Below are 22,039 nucleotides of genomic sequence, written 5' to 3'. Positions count from 1 at the left end.
ACGCCTCAATAACATCGGAATCCAAGGAAAAGCACGTGAATGGATCACCTCGTTCCTCACCGGAAGAACCCAGAGAGTCCGCCTTCCACCATTCAAGTCCGAGGCCTCTGGAGTCATCTGCGGCGTACCACAAGGATCCTCACTCAGTCCCACCCTCTTCAACGTATACATGAGCCCCCTCGCAGCCATCGCACGCCAACACAACCTCAACATCATCTCCTACGCTGATGACACTCAATTGATCCTTTCTCTCACCAATGACCCCAGCACCGCCAAAACTAACCTACACGAAGGAATGAAAGAAGTTGCCGAATGGATGAAACAAAGCCGTTTGAAACTGAACTCAGACAAAACAGAAGTCCTCATCTTAGGTACTTCCCCCTCTGCATGGGACGACTCATGGTGGCCGGAAGCCCTCGGAAAAGCACCCACCCCGACAGACCACGCACGGAACCTAGGCGTCATCCTGGATTCTTCACTCTCAATGAACAGACAAGTCAATGCCGTATCCTCTTCCTGCTTCAACATTCTTCGCATGCTCAAAAAGACATTTCGCTGGATCCCCTCCGATACAAGGAAAACAGTCACCCACGCTCTGGTCAGGAGCCGACTGGACTACGGAAACACCCTCTATGCAGGTACTACCGCAAAACTACAGAAGAAACTCCAACGAATCCAAAACGCCTCAGCCAGGCTCATATTAGACATCCCTCGCAACGAACACATCTCTGGTCACCTTAAAGACCTCCACTGGCTACCCGTCAATAAGAGGATCACTTTCCGACTGCTCACCCACGCACACAAATCACTCTACGACATCGGACCAGATTGCCTCAACTCACGACTGTCCTTCTACACCCCCTCCCGCCAACTACGATCCTCCAGCCAAGCCCTCGCCACTGTACCTCGCATCAACAAGACCACCATGGGAGGCAGATCCTTTTCATACCTGGCTGCTAAAACATGGAACTCACTACCCGCTTACCTTCGCCTTACCCAGAACCACCTGGCATTCAGAAAGCAACTTAAAACGTGGATATTTGACAAATAATCCTCCTCCCCTCCCTAAGCGCCTTGAAACCCTCTGGGTATGTAGTGCGCTATATAAATTCTATGACTTGACTTGACTTGACTTAGAAATAGCAATAACAACACTGAGAATACTGATAGTCCATCGGTAAAATTGGTGCATGATATAACTGTTAAAAACAAGGTGATTCGAGATAAACCTGTCACTAAGACCACTAAAACCTTTGCGGGAACGTGTTTCAGATGTAGGAAACCTGGCTACATGACCAATTCAAAAGATTGCTCACGGTGGAAGGTAAATTGCAATGTTTGTGAGGGGAAGGGCCATTTTGCTACGTGTTGCAGATCTGCCAACAAAGCAAAGAAAGTATGGTAGGTTAAGTGTGATGATGATAATGATGACAATGACAATGTTGATAGTTTGATGTGTGAGGTTACAATACTACAGACGAAGGGTGGTGTGCTTGATGGAACCTTTGAGACGGTTCTTGTTAATGATAAACTTGTCAAAATCTTGTTTGGATCTGGTGCAAAGATAACGCTTATACCAAAGACATTCTATAAACGGCCTCTGACAAATAAGGTTAAGTTATTCAACCCGGATGTGAGACCGGGGGGGGGAGTATGGAGGTGAACCCATTAAGTTACTACTGTACTTTTGGGGCACTTTAGAGATTAAAGGGCATGTGATACACAGTAAAATCTATATTTCGATCAAGGTCGATTCCCTCATTAGTTGGTTCAAGCAACATGACTTAAATGTATACCTTGACCCTAATGAGGATCCCCCAGTGATGTGGTAGGGCCGATTACAACTGATGTTGAAACTTAGATAGAAAGATTTCCATAGGTCTTCAGGAAAGGGTTGGATTGTCTCAAGGAATATATGCACTGGATCAAGTTGAAAACTGGTGCACAATCAAAAGCTGCCAAGAAGCGTGGGGTTCTGATGTTGGTTAGGGAAAGCATGAAAGTGGAATTGGATGAGTTGGTGAGTAATGGGATCATCCTGGCTGTGGAAGGATCAGAGTCATTCGCACAAGTGGTGATGGTACGCAAAGCCAGTGGCGAGGTCAGGCACTACGTGGACCTGAGAGAACTAAACATGTTGGTTGTTATTGACCATTACCCACTTCTAAATATTAATAACATGTTAAGTTCCTTCAGTGGTGCTAAACATTTTTCTTCTCTCGACCCCACGTAGGCTTATCACCAGATTCAGCTCCATCCTTCTTTCCAGTCACTCATGACTTTTGTCACCCCTTTGGTATCTGTGGAACGGTTTTACAAAGAGCCGTGTAGGGAATTCTGAAAGGTGCCAAAGAGGTGAAGGTCTACCAGGACGATATACTTGTGTATGGGACTAATTGGGGAGAGTGTGATGAGAAATTGTGTGCCATCCCGAGGAGATTACAGAAAAGCTGACTCATGTTAAAAGGTGAGAAGTGTAAATTTGATGTGTCTGAAATAGAGTTTTTGGCCTATCTAATCACGGCTAATGACATTCAGACAAAGGGGCATTGGTGTGCACTATCAAGGATTTACCACCTACTCAGGACAAAGATAAATTAGTGAAGTTTCTGGGGAGGTCTGAGCTTTATAACAAGTTTTTGCCCAGATTTGCAGAACAACCTATGTGCATGAGAGCTTCACTTGTCAACAGTGAAGGAATTTGTGTGATGTAGGAACTGTGAGGAAGAGTTTAAGGACATTAAGGAAAGCTTGGAAGGTGCCTATGAGTTAGGCAGTTTTGACATCAGGGATAAGACTCTGGTTATGACTGACACCAGTTCAAAAGAATTGATGGCAGTTTTAATTCAGAGGGATGGCGGTCATGATGGAACCATTCTTTTCATTTCAAGAGGGTTAAGTGGGGCTGAGATTGATTACTCAGTTGTGCTAAAGGAGGCTTTTAGGTGTTTATTGGGCCTTGTGGAAGCTCAGGAAATTTCGTTGAGGACATAAGTTTGTGGTCAAAACTGATTATAAATCTCTTAAAAAGTTATTCTCAAAGACAGGGATTGACTTTGTCTCTCATTGCATCTTTACGTGGGTGGTTGCTTATCAGGAGTTTAATTTTAATGTGTCTTATGTCCCTGGAATATGCAATATTCCAGCTGACTGTTTCCCAAGGCTGTGTTACACACATCAAGATTATGGTGGAGACGATAGAGATTATTTTGCAGGAGAAGATTTCAATGAAGAAGTGAAGGTTTGCCTGGTGATGGAATGGGTCACCCAGGAGTCAAAATGGAAATAGGAACTCCAGAATGATGATTAGTTGCAGAAGGTGGTGAGGATGATTTTGGGTGGTTGGTGTTCTAAAGGGTGCAGAGACAGAATATCGAATCAAAAATATAGATCTACACAAATATTGAGTTAAAACTATCGTGGTTCAGAAATATCGACATACAAATTCTCGTGGTCAAGTAATATCGCAGTGTAAAATATTGTTTGCAGAAATATAGTTGTTAAAAATATCAATATTTTATTAATGTTATGTATTTTAGTATATATTTTATATGTATGTGATGTATGTTTTTTTGTATAAGATTTGTTTGTATTTTTAATATATGTGTTACATTTTAGTAGTTATTAATTCTTTTTTAATTAGATTTTTGTGTTTTTAGTTCTGTGGCATGTTGTGTGTTTATAGGGGAATAGGGTGAGAAGTAATTTAATTATATCAAATTTATTGATTATTTTTAGTAGTTATTAATAATTTTTTATTTTAATTTTGCATTTTTAGTTCTGTAGCGGGTTGTAAGCTTATAAGGGAATAGGGTGGGAAGTAATTTAATTATATTAATTTTATTGAATATTTTTATTTATTATTTGTTTAATTGAGATGGTATGGTGTTACATTGGTAAATGTATTTATTATTAATTAATTAATAATTGGTTGTTAATTATTTTAATTAGTTAATTGGCAATTAATTATGGTAATTGTGTAATTAATTGTAGGTGTGTGTTGTGGTGTTTATAGGTGTAAAGGGTGGGAAGCAATTTATTTTTATTTGATAAATTAATAATTAGTTGTTAATTAATTGTAAATAATTAATTAATAATTAAATATTGGTAATTGTGTAATTTATTTTAGGTGGATGTTGTGGTGTTTATAGGAGTAAATGGTGGTAGGTATCTTGTTTTTGATTACTTATTATATAGTTGTTGATTATTTGATATTCATTTTGTGTGATTGTTTAATTTTTGTGTGTTTTGTTTTTAAAGGGGTAAAAGGTGGGTATTATTTACATTTTTACACATTTCATTATTAGTTGTTAATAGTATTAGTTTTTCTTTTAAAACTAATATTTGATTGTGTTGTATTAGTTCATAGTTTAATTTAGGTGTGTGTTGTGGATATTATAGTGTGACATCATGTGTACTCAATTAATGTTTATTTTTAATAATACGATTTGTTTAAATTATGTTAATAATGGAAATGAATTTAATTTAAAATGTAGAAGTTTTTTTATGGATGCCGTGTTATAGGGTAGGAAATAAAAGAAATCCATTTATGTTTAAATACATTTGTTTGTTAATATTAGCTACATTTAAATAATATTGTTTATAAATATATTTATTAATTTATTTCATATATTATTTGTAGGTTTTTGTTATTTGTAATTATTATTATTATAATATGTGTTCTTTCTATATGTTTGATATATTTAATTTTATATTTTTAAAATATTGTTAATTTATTTTTATGATTTTTAAAAATGTGTATTTTTTTTGTTTTTTTCAATTGTTTAAGGGTTATTAGTAATTTTTGTTTCTCTGCTGTCCAACACTTTCCCTACTGCTGAAGTCACTGGAGTGGGAATAGTAATTTTTACCCCTCCGCTATCCAAAACTTTCCCTATTGTTGCACTCACTGGAGTGGGAACATTAATTTTTGCCCCTCCGCTATCCAACACTTTCCCTACTGTTGCACTCACTCGATTGGGAATAGTAATTTTTACCCCTCCGCTATCCAACATTTTCTCTACTGTTGCACTCACTGGAGTGTGAATAGTAAATTTAATTATTCTGCTATCCAACACTTACCCTACTTTTGCACTCACTGTAGTGGGAATTGTTATTTTTTACCCCTCTGCTATCCAACACTTTCCCAACTGTTGCACTCTTTGGAGTGGGAATAGTCATTTTTTTCCCCTCCGCTATCCAACACTTTCCCTACTGTTGCACTCACAGGAGTTGGAATAGTAAATTGAATTCTCTGTTATCCAACACTTACCCTACTTTCACACTCACTGGAGTAGGAATAGTCATTTTTACCCCTCCGCTATCCAACACTTTCCCCACTGTTGCACTCTTTGGAGTGGGAATAGTATTTTTTTCACCTCTGCTATCCAACACTTTCCATGCAGTTGCACGCATTGGAGTGGGAATATTAATTTTTACCCCTTCGCTATCCAACATTTTCCCTACTGTTGCACTCACATGAGTTGGAATAGTACATTGAATTCCTCCAGTTTCAAGCCCCCTGCCCTATTATATACTAGAGGCCTATAGGGGAGGTCATGCCAATCACAGGGGTACCACGCCATACCCTAGTGTATGTAGGTGTTTTAACTGTATTCTAATGTGTCTCTTTCAGCATAGCATTGGCCCTCGGCCTGGTTAGGCAGAGCCCAGGGTCAGTCAGTGTGAGTTACCACCAGTATCAGTCAGCAAAAAATTGGGGGGTGCCCAGGGCACAGGATGACTTTGCAACATAGCACCCCCCCAACAAAAGTTCATTTGCATTTGCATGGGCAACCCCAGGTCTGTGTTCCACTGTAAAGTCCATTTCCTGTAGGGAAATGGACCACCTTAACAGCCTGGGATTCTCCCCTCTCATCTGCAGGAGCCATCTGAGAGGTCTGTGGTCAGTTTGAACATGAAAGTGAGTGCCAAACAAATATGGTCTCAACTTTTTCAGGGACCACACCACAGCAAAAGTCTCTCTCTCAATGTCACTCCACCTCTGCTCTCTGGGAAGAAGCCTCCTGCACATAAAGGCAACTGGCTGATAAAGGCCCCCTTCATTTAGCTGTGACAACACTGCCCCAATCCCTTGCTCTGACGCAACTGTCTGAACCACAAATTCCTTTGCTTAGTCAGGGGCCAGTAACACTGGTCCTGAACACATGGCAGCTTTCAGAGTGTCAAAAGGCTTCTGACACTCTGGGGTCCAAATCATCTACTTCGGCCTCTTTTTAGAAGTGAGTTCGTTTAGGGGCCCACAATGGTCCCATAATTTTGAACAAACCTTCTATAGTACCCTGTCAGTCCAAGGAATGCCCTGACCTGAGTCTGGGTAACAGGAGCTGTCTAATTCAAAATAGTTTGGATTTTCACCTGGAGAGGCTTTACATGGCCCCCACCTACCAGGTCGGCCAGGTACACAACAGAGCCCTGCCCTATTTGGCACTTGCTTGCCTTAATAGTCAGGTCTGCCTGCTGCATGGCGTGAAGCACTTCCCTTAGGTGAACAGAGAGATTGGGTTTGGATTGAGAGGACAGGACGTTTTGGCGCTCAAGGCTGTATGATCACTGAGTATCTCTATTGGTGTAGCAATCACGCGGTGCAAACAGGTCAGAGGAAAACAAACCCAGACAGCAAACAACCCCTGCACTGGTTTAGGAAGGCCTACACCAAACAGAAGAGAAAACAGATCCTGTGCACACGCTTATGAGGTAAACGGTCCTGTTGTCAGGACTCAACAATCAGAAACAAAGTTCATGAGGATGAAATGAAGGTCAAACACCAGGTTTTCGTATGTGGAGAAGATTTATGAGTCAATTTGGATCAGTACATATGATAGTAGCCAACCGGCACGTATTTCGTCACACCGTGAAGGAAATGTGACTCATCATGGCTGTTATTTCTTGGAAAGGGTAGTCTGTGGCGCGTTTTTTTTAACCTTAAAATGACAACAAAAATACAATGTAGGGAACCGGAGATATGAATTTTCAAAGATTTAATAAAATATAGCAATTAGAAGATTATAGCACCATATTGTGATACCAGATAGACCGGGCCAAAGTCAAAGTTTCAGGCCGGGCGTGATGGAGCCCTGAGCGGCTGCAGCTTGCGTCAGATCCCGGTCTCAGTTTCTACCTTCACACTTAGAAACTTTTCCTGAGCTTTTCTCCTCGAGGCCCATCCAAGTTCCCAACCAGTCCAGATTCGGTGAGGGTTTGACGGATTGATTTGTGAAGAGGTCCCGGTCAGCTTCCCTGGAGCGGACATAGAAAATGTTTCAAGTTCGCTTCAGCGAGGCAACCAAGGAATCCAGGCCGGCTCGCGATGGAAGGCAGGCGGCTTGGCGTTCGCGGTTGCTCCTGGTCACCTTTTCTACGAGCGGACGTAGAAACATTTCTGGAGCTTTTTCTCGTGGGGTCTCTCGATGCTCCTCATGTAGCCAGATCCAGTGAGGATTCGCCGGCTTTGGATTTCTTCTACTCCTGGTCAATCTCTGGAAGTTGGAACAATGGAGCTTTTAGCAGGACGAACCTGGTTGGCTTGGCTGGCTCGCGGTTGAAGGCAGGCGCCTGGCTGGCCAGGTTGAGTTGGTCCCTCTGTGGATCTTTTTTTAAAAGTTAGTCCAAAGTTCTCCAAACTTCTTGATCTTCTTCCTGAAGTTCCTCAAGGGGTCCCAACATGTCTCAAACTCACTCCAAGGGTCTGGAAGCTCCAAGATGGTTTTCAAAAGTTGAGGACTTCAGTTCCCACAATCCACTGGTACAAAACCCCTTCAAATCCACTGGTGGTTCTCCAAGGTGCAGATTTAGTTGGTGGTGTTTCAGATGAGCTCTTTTAACCTGTAGCTTTTAGGAAGTCAATCAATCAATCAATCAATCAATCAAAGCATTTGTATAGCGCACCACTCACCCGGAGGGTCTCAAGGTGCTAGGGGAGGGGGGGTCCGCTACTGCTCGAACAGCCAGGTCTTGAGCTGCTTCCTGAAGGTGAGGTGGTCCTGGGTCAGGCGGAGATGGGTCGGGAGGCAGTTCCAAGTCTTGGCGGCGAGGTAGGAGAAGGACCTTCCCCCTGTGGTGGCTCTTCGGATGCGGGGGACGGCGGCGAGGGCGTGGCTGGTCGATCGAAGCTGGCGTTTGGGAGCGTAGAAGTTGAGGCGGCTGTTGAGGTATCCTGGGCCTTGGTTGTGCAGGGCTTTGTGTGAGTGGGTGAGGAGACGGAAGGTGATTCTCTTGTTGACCGGGAGCCAGTGCAGGTCTCTCAGGTGTCCGGAGATGTGGTTGCAACGGGGGATGTCCAGGATGAGTCGTGCTGAGGCGTTCTGGATCCGCTGGAGTCTCTTCTGGAGTTTGGCGGTGGTTCCGGCGTAGAGGGAGTTGCCGTAGTCCAGTCAGCTGGTGATGAGGGCCTGGGTGACCGTCTTCCTGGTCTCGGTGGGGATCCACTGGAAGATCTTGCATAGCATGCGTAGGATGTTGAAGCACGACGAGGAGACGGCGTTGACTTGTCTGATCATGGAGAGGGAGGAGTCCAGGATGAAGCCCAGGTTGCGTGCGTGGTCTGTTGGTTTGCGTGTGCTGCCTAGGGCGGGGGTCACCAGGAGTCGTCCCAGGCGGAGGGTGACGATCCCAGGATGAGGACTTCCGTCTTGTCCGAGTTCAGTTTCAGGCGGCTGTTCTTCATCCATTCGGCTACCTCTTTCATCCCTTCGTGGAGGTTGGCTCTGGCGGTGGCGGGGTCGTTCGTGAGGGAGAGGATCAGCTGGGTGTCGTCGGTGTAGGAGATGATGTTGAGGTTGTGCTGACGTGCGATGGCTGCGAGGGGACTCATGAAGACGTTGAAGAGGGTTGGGCTGAGCGAGGAGCCTTGAGGAACGCCGCAGATGACTTCGGTGGCTTCTGATCTGAACAGGGGAGGCGGACTCTCTGTGTCCTTCCGGCGAGGAAGGAGATGGTCCACTCCAGTGCCTTCTCCTGGATTCCGACGTTGCTGAGGCGCTGTACTAGGGTACGGTGGCAGACAGTGTCGAAGGCCGCGGAGAGGTCTAGGAGGATGAGGGCCGCTGTTTCTCCGTTGTCGAGCAGGGCTCGGATGTCATCGGTTGCTGCGATCAGGGCGGTCTCGGTGCTGTGGTTGGCCCGGAAGCCAGACTGCGAGAGGTCGAGGGATCCGTTCGTCTCGAGGAAGGCGGCCAGCTGCTTGTTGACGGTCTTCTCGATGACTTTTGCGGGAAACAGGAGCAGCGAGATGGGTCGGTAGTTCTTGAGGTCGGTGGGGTCGGCTGATGGCTTCTTTAGTAGGGCGCTGAGTTCGGCGTGCTTCCAGCTCTCCGGGAAGGTAGCGGTGTTGAAGGAGGTGTTGATGATGTCTCGCAGGTAGGGTGCGATGACAGCGTCTGCCTTGTTGAAGACGTGGTGAGGGCAAGGGTCGGTCGGAGACCCGGAGTGGATGGAGTTCATCGTGCGGACGGCGTCTTCGGTGCTGATCGGGGTCCAGGCGCGGAGGGTGGTGGTGGGGGCGGTGGTTCGGTCGAGGCGTGCGTCGGTTGAGTGCTGAAGCTGTTGTGTATGTCCGCGATCTTGTTGTGGAAGTAGGAGGCAAGGGAGTTGCAGAGGTCTTGCGAAGGGATGATGTCGTTTTTTCCGGCGTTGGAGTTGGAGAGCTCTTTAACGATGTTGAAGAGTTCCTTGCTGTTGTGTGCGGTGTTGTCCAGTCGTTCCTTGAATGCAGTTTTCTTGGTGGCGTGGATCAGTTAGTGGTGTTTTCAGGTGGCGAGCTTGAGGGCAGTCATGTTGTCCGGTGTTGGGTCTCTGCGCCAGGCTTTCTCAAGGGCTCTGCAGTTCTTCTTGGAGCTCTTGAGTTCGTCGGTGAACCATGGGGCTTTCTTGCTGCCGGGTCTGCTAGGCGGGGTCCTCAGAGGGGCGAGGTCATCTGCGCAGTCGCTGATCCACTTTGTGAGGTTGGTGGCCGCTTGGCTGGGGTTCGTTGCGCTGGTGGGTGGGTTCTTGCTCAGGGAAGTCGCGAGCTGGTCGGCTGTGATCTTGTTCCAGCTTCTGCGTGCACTCTTTAGTTCTTTTTCAACAAAATAATCTAGAGGGCTGTAGTTTGAGATGGTGCAGTTTTCAGAGGTCAGGCCTTAGAAATCTTTGCACAGCAAAACTTCTCAACAGGCACTTCTTGCTTCAGTAAGTTTCAAGCAGCAGATCTGGAGGGCTTTGCCCCTCTCAGATACTTATTCCAAGTTCTCTGGGTCAGGCAAGAGGTCACTCCAGGCCAATGGGAGCAGGGTAACTCCTCAAAGATATGACCACATCCTGTAGAGTGTTGCATTATTTTGTCCCAGAGTGCATCAAATCTTCCAAATCCATAATGGCTGATTTCCCAGCAAGGAGGTAAGAGCTGGCTAAGTACACCCCTAGGATGGCTAATTTACTTAGACTCTCCCCTCTACATCTACTCATACCTTCTTTAATCCTGCCATCTGCCTAAGGTGGGAAGTTCAGAGTTGTAAATGACACTGTTCTCTACTCTCCTCTTTGAAGAGCATAGTTTACGACTCCTCTGCCTGGCCTGGTATTCCTATGGAACAGCACACTGCCCTGCCAGCAGAGCTGCTTAACCCCAGGAGCTCTTTTTCACCTCCACAAGGCAGCCTGGCTAATGCACTTAACTCTGACCTATCAGGGCAGACCACTGGAAGGCTGAATTTGTACTTACAAACAAGAAAGTCTTATAACTTCTTGTATGTACACTTTAGGAGAAATTCAACAATATGATATCGTTGGATTTATTAATACCATTCTGTGGAGTCTTTCAATGGGATTTCTAGCCCACTCCTATCAAGAGTTATTAATCAATAACTTCCTACCATGTTAACCTGTGTAACAGGGGATTTGCAATGGGTAAAATGACTTGGGCCATTTTTCCAGCACCAGGACGCACAAAAACATATTTTATAAGTACTTGTCTTATATCTACAGGAAACCCACCCCAAGTGCAACCAGGGAAGACTTTAGGGGTTCTGAAATATTGCAGATCCTCTCCCACAGTGTTCCTAGCATCAAAGTCGAATTTGAGCAGCACTTTACCACAATGTGGGGAGTGAAATGTAAAATGTCACTTTACCCAGGCATATAAAAACTCATTTTATAAATACCTGTCCCCCCACCCCAGGGATACCTAGGGGAGGCCCTGGGGGTCCTTAATATGCCAACATATTGTAGGTTATCCATTTGTAGGTGCCCAAACACCAAAGTTGAGATTGGGCACACTTTACTGGCACCCTGGGCTGTTTTTAAACTGACCTCAGGCTTCAGCAGTACACACATATAAGTACCCTGCCCTAGGGTACTAGGGATTTCTAGTCAATTTCAATCTCCCTGTCCTATTATATACTAGGGGCCTATAGGAGAGCTCATGCCAATTACAGGGGTGTCCCACCATACCATTGTGTACCCTAGTGTATGTAGGTGTTTTAACTGTATTCTAATGTGTCTCTTTCAGCACAGCACTGGCCCTGGGCCTGGTTAGGCAGAGCCCTGGGTCAGTCAGAGTCAGTTACCACCAGTATCAGTCAGCAAAAAGTTGGGTGGTGCCCAGGGCACAGGATGACTTTTCAACATTCCACTATCTAATACTTACCCTACTTTTGCACTCACTGCATTGGGAATAGTAATTTGTACTCCACCGCTATCCCACATTTTCCCTACTGTTGCACTCTTTGGAGTTGGAATAGTAATTTTTACCTATCCACTATCCAACACTTCCCTACTGTTGCACTCTTTGGAGTGAAAATAGTATTTTTTTCCTATCTGCTATCCAACACTTCCCTACTGTTGCTATCAGTGGAGTGGGAATAATAAATTTAATTAGTCCGCTATCCAACACTTTCCCTACTGTTGAACTATTGTATTGGGAAATGTATATTATTTTTATATAATTTTAAAGTTTAAAAACTTAAAAAAAGATAATAGTTAATAAATAATTTTTAAGTAAATATATGAATATGTATACATTTTTATGTTTGTGTGTTTATATTTTTTACCGCGTATGCGTAGGCGGATTCCCTCAGCGGACCGGGTCGGAGTGCCAAGCTGAGGGAATCCTGCTATACAGTTGATTGTGACGAGTGCAGTTTTCATTGGGACATGCGACCATTTGGCGCAAGCAACCATAGAAGTTACGAAGGATGACAGCAACCACTTTGCTTGGTATGTGTTAGACCTGGCATCTTGGCGTGAGTCTCCCTCACACTTTTTGCTGTTGTGCCTCAGATGTTTTGCTGGTGTTAGCTGCTCAGGGCACTGCGCCACGGCCAACCTGCGCCGCAGTGCAAGTGCTCCCAATGTAAAGTGTACCTGTAATTGATTTCCATGATTGGCTCATTTAATTTACTATCAGTCCCCAGTAAAGTGCACCAGGAGTGCCAGGGCTTGTAAATACAAATACTGCTAGTGGGCCTACAGCGCTGGTTGTGTCACCCACAGAAGCAGGCTTTTAAAATGTGTCTAAGGTCTGCCATTGCAGAACCTGCGCGCAGTCTGGTACTGTCATGCTGGCTGGGCAAGTGCACACACTTGCCAGCCTCTAAACCTTCCCTTTACTTCAAGTGAGTCACCTCTATGGTAGGCCCTATTGCAGGGTGCATTGTAAGCAGGGATCTTCAGCGCTGGGATACCTCAGGGTGACTACGCGCTCTATACATTTTTTAAATAATAATAAGCATAAGGTAGGACAAGCCCTGATGTGTGTGGCATGTCCTAACAGTGAATTACAGCCATTTTCGTTTTTCACTATTGTAAGGCGACCTGCTCTCCATAGGCCAGAATGGGCTGCTGGAATTATTACACTATATAATCCCAAAAGACTCAGAGAGCATGGTAGAAAGTCATGTTTAGGATGCCTGAACTCAGAATAATAAAATACTTATTTTAGTAAAGTTTATTTTAATATCCTGGGTTTGCAAATACTACTTTTAGAAAGTTAACATTTGCTTGCCTAACCACTTCAGCCTGCCTCTGCTCTTATGTGTATCTGCTGTCTGGTTTCTGTGAGTGACAGGGCTGGGGATAACAGGTGGTGAATAGAGGGATTACACCAGGATGGGTGGGGGAAGTGCCCTGTGACTCTGAATAGGGCTGTCCTCTGCCACCACAATGCTGGCTCCGCCCCCTGGGGAGCGACTGATGACTCTGCCCTGCACCTGGTCCAGGAACAGGGAAGACTGTCAACAGATTGCTCCTGACTGTACTTGTCATCACAATGCTGGCTCCACCTCCTGCGGAGCGTCTGATGTGCCTGCCCTGCTCCCTGAAAGGAGAGACCAGAGTTTGCCAAACAAAGTACTCCAGAGCTGAAATGAACTATGCAAAGGCCCCTCTGGCCTGCCAGACAAAAGAAACTGTGTATAAATGTAGGAGCCCTGCTCCTAACAAATCAGATCCTGTTTTACCACAACAAACCTCTGCCCAACTAGAAGGACCAAGAAGAAGCTGAAGGACTGGCCTGCAGTGGTGCCTTGCTGAGGAAGGAGAGGAAAAGACCAGAGAGGACTTTGTTTTATAGTGCTTTAAACTATCTCCAAGGGCTTGATTGAGCTTGCCCCCTGAACTGAACCCCAGGACCAGTGGGTTCATTGTGCCTTCGCTCGTCTTCAATTGAGCCGTGTGTTTCCTTCCCCGCCGGAGCCGAGTCCTGTGCACCTTCATCCCTCCTAAGGCCATGACACCCAGGAGCCTGGCCGCCCTCGCCCGCTGAGAGCCCCGCTCGTGTAGAGTCGCTCTCTCCCCGTCGGGCCGTGCCGTCTGCGCCCTGGACGGCCGCCCGTACAATTGCACGTACCCAGCCGCTCCGCTTTGCCCTCCATCTCGTGAGACAGGCAGCGCCGCCCTCCTGAAGCGACCCCCAGTACGGTCCGTACTGGAGGCCCTGGGCCGCGCCTGCCTGCCAGAAGCTGCCCCCTAACTGAAGATCCGAAGGTACGCTTGTTCGTCAAAACGCACTGAAGGAGTACGACGTGTACCCCTGACGTGTGCTGCTTCACTCCGTACTCCCCTCCAAGGAGTCCGCACCGCACCAGTGAAGCCGCGAACACCCAAGAACAGCACCAATGAACTCGACAGGAGTTCGCCGCGGACTCGGGGTCCGCAACCTTCTGATTTCCTCGCATCATTGTTTTGGCACGAACGAGTCGTACGGCCGCCCTACGATGCGTACTCCACCCTAAAGCCAATCGCACCGCACGCTCCACACCGCAAGATGCGTGAGCTTCGATCGGCCTGCCTGCCTCGTCCCGCACAGAATACGCTAGCACGCAGCGCAGCGCCCTGTCATCCACGAACTGTGCCACAAGGTCAGGGCCCGCTTGAGCACGGTGGGGGGATCGTGTATTTTAACCTTGACCTTGACTAAATCAGTACTATTTAGGAAGTTTAAAATAACACTTGCAGCTTTCATATCCTGTGGCCTCATTGATAAACGTTATATGGTCTTGTGATAACCCTGCATAAACTAAGTATTTTTATATAAAGCTACGTATTTCTGATACAAATTCTACACCTGGTGTCCATTTGTGGTGGGTCATTGTATTTACTGTATGTGGTCATAAATGCTTAACTGACTTAGCGCCCTGAAGATTAGCCTTGACTGCTCGCGCCACGCAACCTAAAGGGTGAGCAGGGGTTATTCTGAAGGGGTAGTTCCTTTGCCCTGAGTAGAGGAGAGGGTCCCTGCTTGCCACAAGTACCTACCTGTGCCAACCAGAGACCCCCAATTCTAACAGTATGATTTACAAGTGAGGTGAAGACTGGTTTCTCCTTCAGTCCTGATGAAGTTGCCGTAAATTAGTTGGCCATACATTTTTGAAAATGGCCAAACATATGCCATTCTTTTAGCTTGAGGATGCTCACAGCACCCAATAAAATTGTTTTTGGCATGTGAGTCATACCCCATTTTAAATCTGAGAACTGAATTTCTCATTTCATATTGGGGATTAGGGGGCAGTGAGTGACACATGCACTTACAGTGCACCTCCACACGTCTTCCACTGATTGTCTTTCTTTTCTCACTTCTGAGAAAATTACATACACACTTTTCTTATTTCTTTATGGTCACGAAAGTTACCGATGATGATAACGTGGTCCAACTGGTGAGTACCGGCCAGCAGCTCCCCTGGGTGATGCTTACGTGAGATACTTTGTGACCTTTCTCACATTTTTTAATTCTATCACCAATTCTTTGTGGTTTTCTTACTTCTTTTTGACACCTGCACGGGATGTGGTATATTGACGGTTTTTGTAAAAACGAAACTGTTGGACTAACAAGTTATTGGTAGAAGGCCTGTCCCGTGAGGGAAGTTTTAATGTCTGCAAAAACTCCCCCTATGTCCTAAAAAGTAGACACGAGAGTTATCTGTTCAGAATTAGTCAGGTCTCTTTTTGTGTTTATAAATTAATGAGTGGAGGAGACTTGACTGTTTACCCCCTTGTGCTTCTTATGTGTAGTTGGCCTAGTAAAAAGTGTCTTCAATAAACACATCTTTGGATAACTTGCTGCCTTCACCTTCACTTTTACAAAGAGATTCTGCACTTTATGACTGGAGACTGTACAAATAAATATTTACCCACTGCTAACTAAATAGTAGAGATTTTGCACTGTCCTGTTGGCATACATGCAAATAGTAGAAAAACGTCCCTAGTATTTACCCAGTTCCTGGTTAAATTGTAGAGATTATGCACTGTTCTTCAGGCAGCTGTGCAAATAGCAGGAAAACCTAAATATCAATCAATCGGGTTTATATAGCGCGCTAAAACCCATGAGGGTCCAGAGGCACTGGGAGGGGGAGCGGCTCTGGATCAGTCGAAGAGCCAGGTCTTGAGGTCCTTCCTGAACGTCTGCAGGGTCGGGGAGCGTCTGATGTTCACAGGGAGTTTGTTCCAGGTCTTGGCCTCAATGTAGGAGAAAGCTCTCCCGCCAGTTCTGTTTCTGCAGATGCGGGGGACCTCTGCCAGGGCGAGGTCAGCGGAGCGGAGGTTCCTCTTGGGTACGTGGAAGGATAGTCTCTCGCTGTGGTATTTGGGTCCGATGTTGTTGAGGGATTTGTAGGCATGGTTGAGGAGTTTGACGGGGAGCTAGTGGAGGCCTTGTAGGTGTTGGGTCATGTGTTTGTGACGTGGTATCCCAAGGACGAGTCTGGCTGCAGCTTTCTGGATGGTTTGGAGTTTGTGTAGAAGATTTCTGTTGATTCCGGCATAGAGGGCGTTGCCATAGTCTAGTCTGCTGGTTATGAGTGCATGGGTGACGGTCCCTCTGCAATTGGGGGGGATTTTTTTGAAGGTCTTACGGAGGATGCAAAGTCAGTTGAAACTAGTGGAAGTGACAGCGTTGATCTGGCGGTTCATGGAGAGGGAGGAGTCGAGGATGATACTGAGATTCCGAGCGTGGTCTGTAGGGGTGGTTGGGTTCCCAAGGGTGGAGTGCCACCATGTGTTGTCCCAGGCGAAGGTGCGGGGTCCGAGGATGAGGACCTCGGTGTTCTCTGAGTTGAGCTTCAGGCAACTGTCTTTCATCCTGGCTGCCACGTTCTTCATTCCTTCCTGGAAGTAGAGTCTGGTGTCTTCGGGATTCTTCGTGAGTGAGAAGATGAGCTGGGTGTGGTCGGCTTAGGATACAATGCTGATCCCATACTGTCTGACGATGGTGGCGAGGGGGGTCATGTAAATGTTGAGGAGCGTGGGGCTGAGAGATGATCCCTGGGGTACTCCGCAGTTGATTTCCGTGGGTTCGGAGAGGAAGGGAGGGAGTCAAATCCTATGGGTTCTACCAGAGAGGATTGATTGATTGATTGATTAATTGACCACCATATTTAGAGTTTCCCGATGGCCCTGTGGACAACTCTCTACATTAACAGGAACTGTTGTCATGGGAGTTCCTGTTTATGCACAAAACGTTTGAAGGACAGTGCCGTCAGACATGATGGCTGGCTAGCAAACTTTAAAAAAAGTTTGTTTTTCAAAAACTAACTCCCTATGCAGGAGTTTGTTTTTGAAAAAGAAAAAAACAAATGGTCCCACATGCTGGGAGTTTCCTCCCTGGGTGACGGGATCATTATTTTTGTTCCTGTCCCTCACAGCCAGGTTTTGCTCTAAATACGGTAGATGGCATAAAGTCCTTCTTGGACGATCTGTGCTTTGTTGGACCATCAAGAAAGTATGCTGTTGAGAATCCACAAGCAAAGATTTGGGACTAAAATCAATTGAACTGAATGTCATTGGTATATGAATTCATTTTTACCATCAAATTAGAGAAAGACATATAGGCATCAAAGGCACAGAAGAAAATAAACACGAAGAGATTTTCATTCATTGACTTTATTACAAATATTGTTAGATATAAGACACTGTCTAAACAGAGACATTTTATTACCTCCATACCCGTAACCTACTGATCGATCATCTACTTTAATACTCTTTTTCTAGACAGGGGATGTGGATTATCTACAGAGGTTTCCTAACTGATCTGGGATATTTCTCTTTCAAATGTAATTTTCTGACTATCACTCAGGCACAGCCTTTGTGCTAGGTGATGGTTCTCACATCAGTAGCAATAGTGGTAGCTCCAAGCAGAAGTGTCTAAAACAAGGACACAGTGAAGCATGATATCACATCACCTGATTGTCATCAGCCCTCTGAGTGCTCATGGAGAAGGTGGCCTTGTTTAGAAATGTTGACACCTTTAACAAGAGAGACCTATACCTTCCCTTACTTCTACCATCTACCCTATGTCATCACTCACATCATGAACAAATCAGCAGCCCTTGGTTGTATGTGATTTCAAGAGAAAAACTATTTAATGGAATATTCCATCTAAACGATTTTATGGAAATGTTTAGGAGAAATGACATATACCAATTCATAGAAACCATGTCAAATAATGTATTTTATTTCTAAAGTGGCTTTTGTATGCTTATTTTTAATGTACAAATGACATGGTTGCAAGTACTACTTTCGAAAACATTTTTGTCAAAGGTATTCTTTCTGTCAAGGGACATTATTTTGGATTTATACCTTTTACATTGTCAAACATTTACTTTAGATGCTCTTAATTCACAGAGCCCTCACCACGGCTAACCACTGTCCATTGCTGCCCCCTAAAATGTCTCCCCACACCTGAACTCCACCCATCCCTGACCCCTAAACTCCACTGATCCTTGAACCCTAAAAGCCCATCTCCACCCTAAACTCCACCCATCCATGAATCCTAAAAACTCCACACCACACCTAAACTCCACCCATAACCTTTAAAGTCCTCTCTACTCCTAAACTCAGCCCATCTCTTAAACTAAAACTCCCTCAATACTCCTAAACTCCACCAATTCCTGATCCCTAAAAGCACCTTTCTACACCTAAACCCATCCTATCTCTGATCCCTTAAAACCCCACACTTCCCTAAACTCCACTAATCCATGAAACCTGAAGTCCTTCACTACCCCTAAAATCCACCATTCCATTGCCCTAAAAACATTTTCTAAATATAAACTCCACCAATTATTGAACTATTAAAACCAAATACCACCCTAAACTCTGCCTTTCCCAGAACATAAAAAAAACCTTCACCATCCCCAAAACACTACCTATCACTGAACCTTGAAAACCCTTAGCAACCCTAAATACCACCCATCCATCAACCTAAAAAACCTTCACCACCCTCTAAACTCCACTCATCCGTGAACCCTAAAAATCGCTCACCACCTCTAAACTCCTCCTTTCTGTGATTTGGTTTTCTTCAATGTGATTTCTCAGCTTTCATTTGTCCATTGATTCATATTCATCAGCAGCCCTTTGCTAAAGACCTCAAGAATTTTTTTGGTGAGCCTTTATGCCATTCATCTTTACTTTAGTTCTAGGTTTCCACCATATGTCCACAGGTATGCAGTCAATACACTCCCACAGTGTAGCGAAGTTGTGTATACTTTCCACCATGTCATGCAAAACGCACCCCACTGGTCCATGCAGTAAGACACTCATCACACAAGGAGTTACTACTATGCACTTATCGGCAGAATTACTAAGGGCTTGCATTGCCTTTGCAACAAGCAAGGTGATGCAATGCCACACAAGCCATTAAATGGGATTTACTAAGCAATGCGCTGCCACTTTGCATGGCTCTGCATGGTTGAGTAAATACAGAGTAATGAAAGACAGCGCAAATTGCCGATGTGCATTACCCCATATTGAAAAGACGCTCCCTGCATGGAGCATGGGCATTCTCATGCATCCACTCATAGATTTTGACACAAACTCTGATTTACTAAGGTCGGTAAACCTGGGATTGCATCAAAATGGGACTCTTTGCCAAGTGAAGTGTAATCCTAGCCTAGTGTCATCCTAGCCTTTCCTAGTTCTGATGTTCCTTGACCTCTGGTTCATGCTAGTCTAAGAACTTCCTGGCACTGTATTTCCTGGTTTCACTGGTCAGCATTCCCATGTTCTCCTGACTCTAGTCATTTGGATCCTGGGTCTCCTGTTTTACAGGCTCCCGATCCTCGACCTTATCATCCTCCTCACACTAATTATCACCCATCAGTCCTCCTGGGCAAGTTTCCCAAGCTTATCTAGTCCCTTGTTTGCCCTTTCCTAATCCTTCTTATACTGGTCACCTTGGTCCACATAGTACTGGTCTTAATTACAGTACTCCTTTGTCTTGTCGTCATGTTTCGGGTCTTGTCATGCTAGTTCCACTGGTCTTGGTTTCCCTAGCCCTCCTAGTCCCCGGTCCTCTAGTCCCATCCTACTAGAGGACTAGTCCTCCTGGTTTGCCTATTCTACCTTTTTCCTGTCCATCTGACCATGAGCCCCTCTATAATTGCCCTCCCAATAATGGTCCTATTGGGTCTACTCTTCCTCATCCCTCTGTCACTTGTCCTCCTAGTTCCTATGTTGTAGATCACCCTGGTTCATGTAGTTCTTGTCACCTTGGTGTAAAATCCCCCTGAGTCTGACACTCCTGGATCTTCTTGCTCTCTCTCTGGATCTAGACTTTCTCTTCTTTTATAACCCCCTAAACATTCTAACCTAAGGTCTTCAGCTACTGCTATCCCTGGTTCTTTCTGTTTGTGTTCTGTCTGATCCTGGTGTAATGGCTGGATTTTCTGGTTAGATGGGATCAGCCCCTAGGGGCCCCTCCAACCCAGCCAGAACGTAATCACATCCCTCCTCAGGACCAACTATCCAGGCACCTGGGTACCTACCTGAGGATGGGGAACTCGCAATATACAAGCTCATATTATTAAAAACACCACTAAATCTATAAGGATACTAAGAATACTCACTGATTACTAAGGATATCCATACCCTACACCACACTTATATTCACATCAGTTGGTCTCGCGGCCACTCAGACCCAGACCGGTCTACCCTAGGGCAGATATGACACACAATCCGGTGCGTCTACACATGGGCCTGCAGAACCCAATGCTCCCTTTTCCAAACTGTTCGCAATCCTGCAAAACTACACGCCAGTCTCCTTCCTGGCGCTCTCACATATTCAAGCCACAATCCTGTGGGTATCCACGCTGGTCTCCCACCCAGCGTTCTCACTAACGCCGCATATCAACGACGACCACATTCCTATGAACACCTATATATATATATTGGGAAGTCTCTTTACTAAGGGTCTGCTACTACAATAATATTATGGGATGGTGTACTAACTTAGTCCCTTAGTTGCAAGTCTCCTCTCTCCCTCACTATTACTTACCTGATCAGGGGTAGCATCTGTTCAAACAGTAATACCTACCAGGAAAGATTACCCTCACTGTATGGGGACAAAGATATACACACTATGTGATTGAGTTATTTCTTGATTTAAGCGCTCCTACTCCCTTCTGATCCATCAGTGGCTCAACAGCAACTGGCTAGAAGCCAGGATAGCTTTATCATAAAACAAACTCATGCACACTAATTCACTAATTAATGGGGTCATTTATTGTATCAATAATAAAGCATACATATACAAAACTATGGGGTCTTTATAACTAGCAGTAACTTTAACACACCGCTGAAAGAGAAGGATTAAACATAACAGGAACACTCCGCTGAAAGAGAAAAGATTTAAACATACAATGGCTTAGGGAATAAGGGCAAGGTTATGGTTAGAATTCACCTGATTAGTGTGTAGTCTTGTTCTAGCTGTCATCTGGGTTCCTCTCTCGTCTGTGCCTTGGCTCATCTCAGACTCTCTCTCTCTCCTGCACTCTTGGGTACACCTCTGCGCTGATCACTTTGCACTGGACTCCTCTCCCCCACGAACTGTCTCCACCTTCCAGCTTCAATCTTAATGGTTCCTGCCGCTCTGATCACCGTTCATTCCACTAGCTTATTCACTCTGTCTCTGCACCAATGTCCAAATAACTCCATCTGCTCCCATAGGTTAGTCCACGATCTCTCCTCCGTCTCTTCTAAAAGGCATTACTTCAGACTCCAGCTATTCATACCTCCTCCTGATAAGTAACTGCTTCTGACTGCTTCCTTCAGTTCCAGCTCACTATTCAACTCAGCTCTCTCTCCAGCTTGAACCCTCTCTCTCTGCCAACTCCACTCCACTGCTTTCCACTCCTCCACCTTAACACGACTCACTGGCACCGCCACCTTCACTCGACTGCAACTCTACTCGACTCTCTGACTCCGCCTCTGCACTTCACTGATATAGAATGCTGTTTCCTCATGGAAAGTTCCAGCCAGCAGCTTCCTCCCACCAATCCCATGCACCAGGCTCCTTGCGCTAGACGCTCCCACAGTGACCAGTCTGCTTGTTTCGTCTAGAGACCTGAGCCCGGGAACAATTCCTGATTAGATTCAGCTCTGGCCGGTTCTCTCCAGTTCGCTTAGGGCGAACAACAGCCTTAACTATAAACTTTGCCTTTACCCTGAAAAGCCTCTCAGCTTCATCAAGATGGAGTCCCTCTAGCTCTAGGCCTGTAGGCCTGAAAGGGATGAAATGCCCCTTAGCTCTGCCAGAATACCTACATACACCATACCA

The sequence above is a fragment of the Lissotriton vulgaris genome, chromosome 5 (assembly GCF_964263255.1).
Source record: "Lissotriton vulgaris chromosome 5, aLisVul1.2, whole genome shotgun sequence".
Taxonomy (NCBI): domain Eukaryota; kingdom Metazoa; phylum Chordata; class Amphibia; order Caudata; family Salamandridae; genus Lissotriton; species Lissotriton vulgaris.
Note: the sequence above shows the minus strand (reverse complement) of the source record.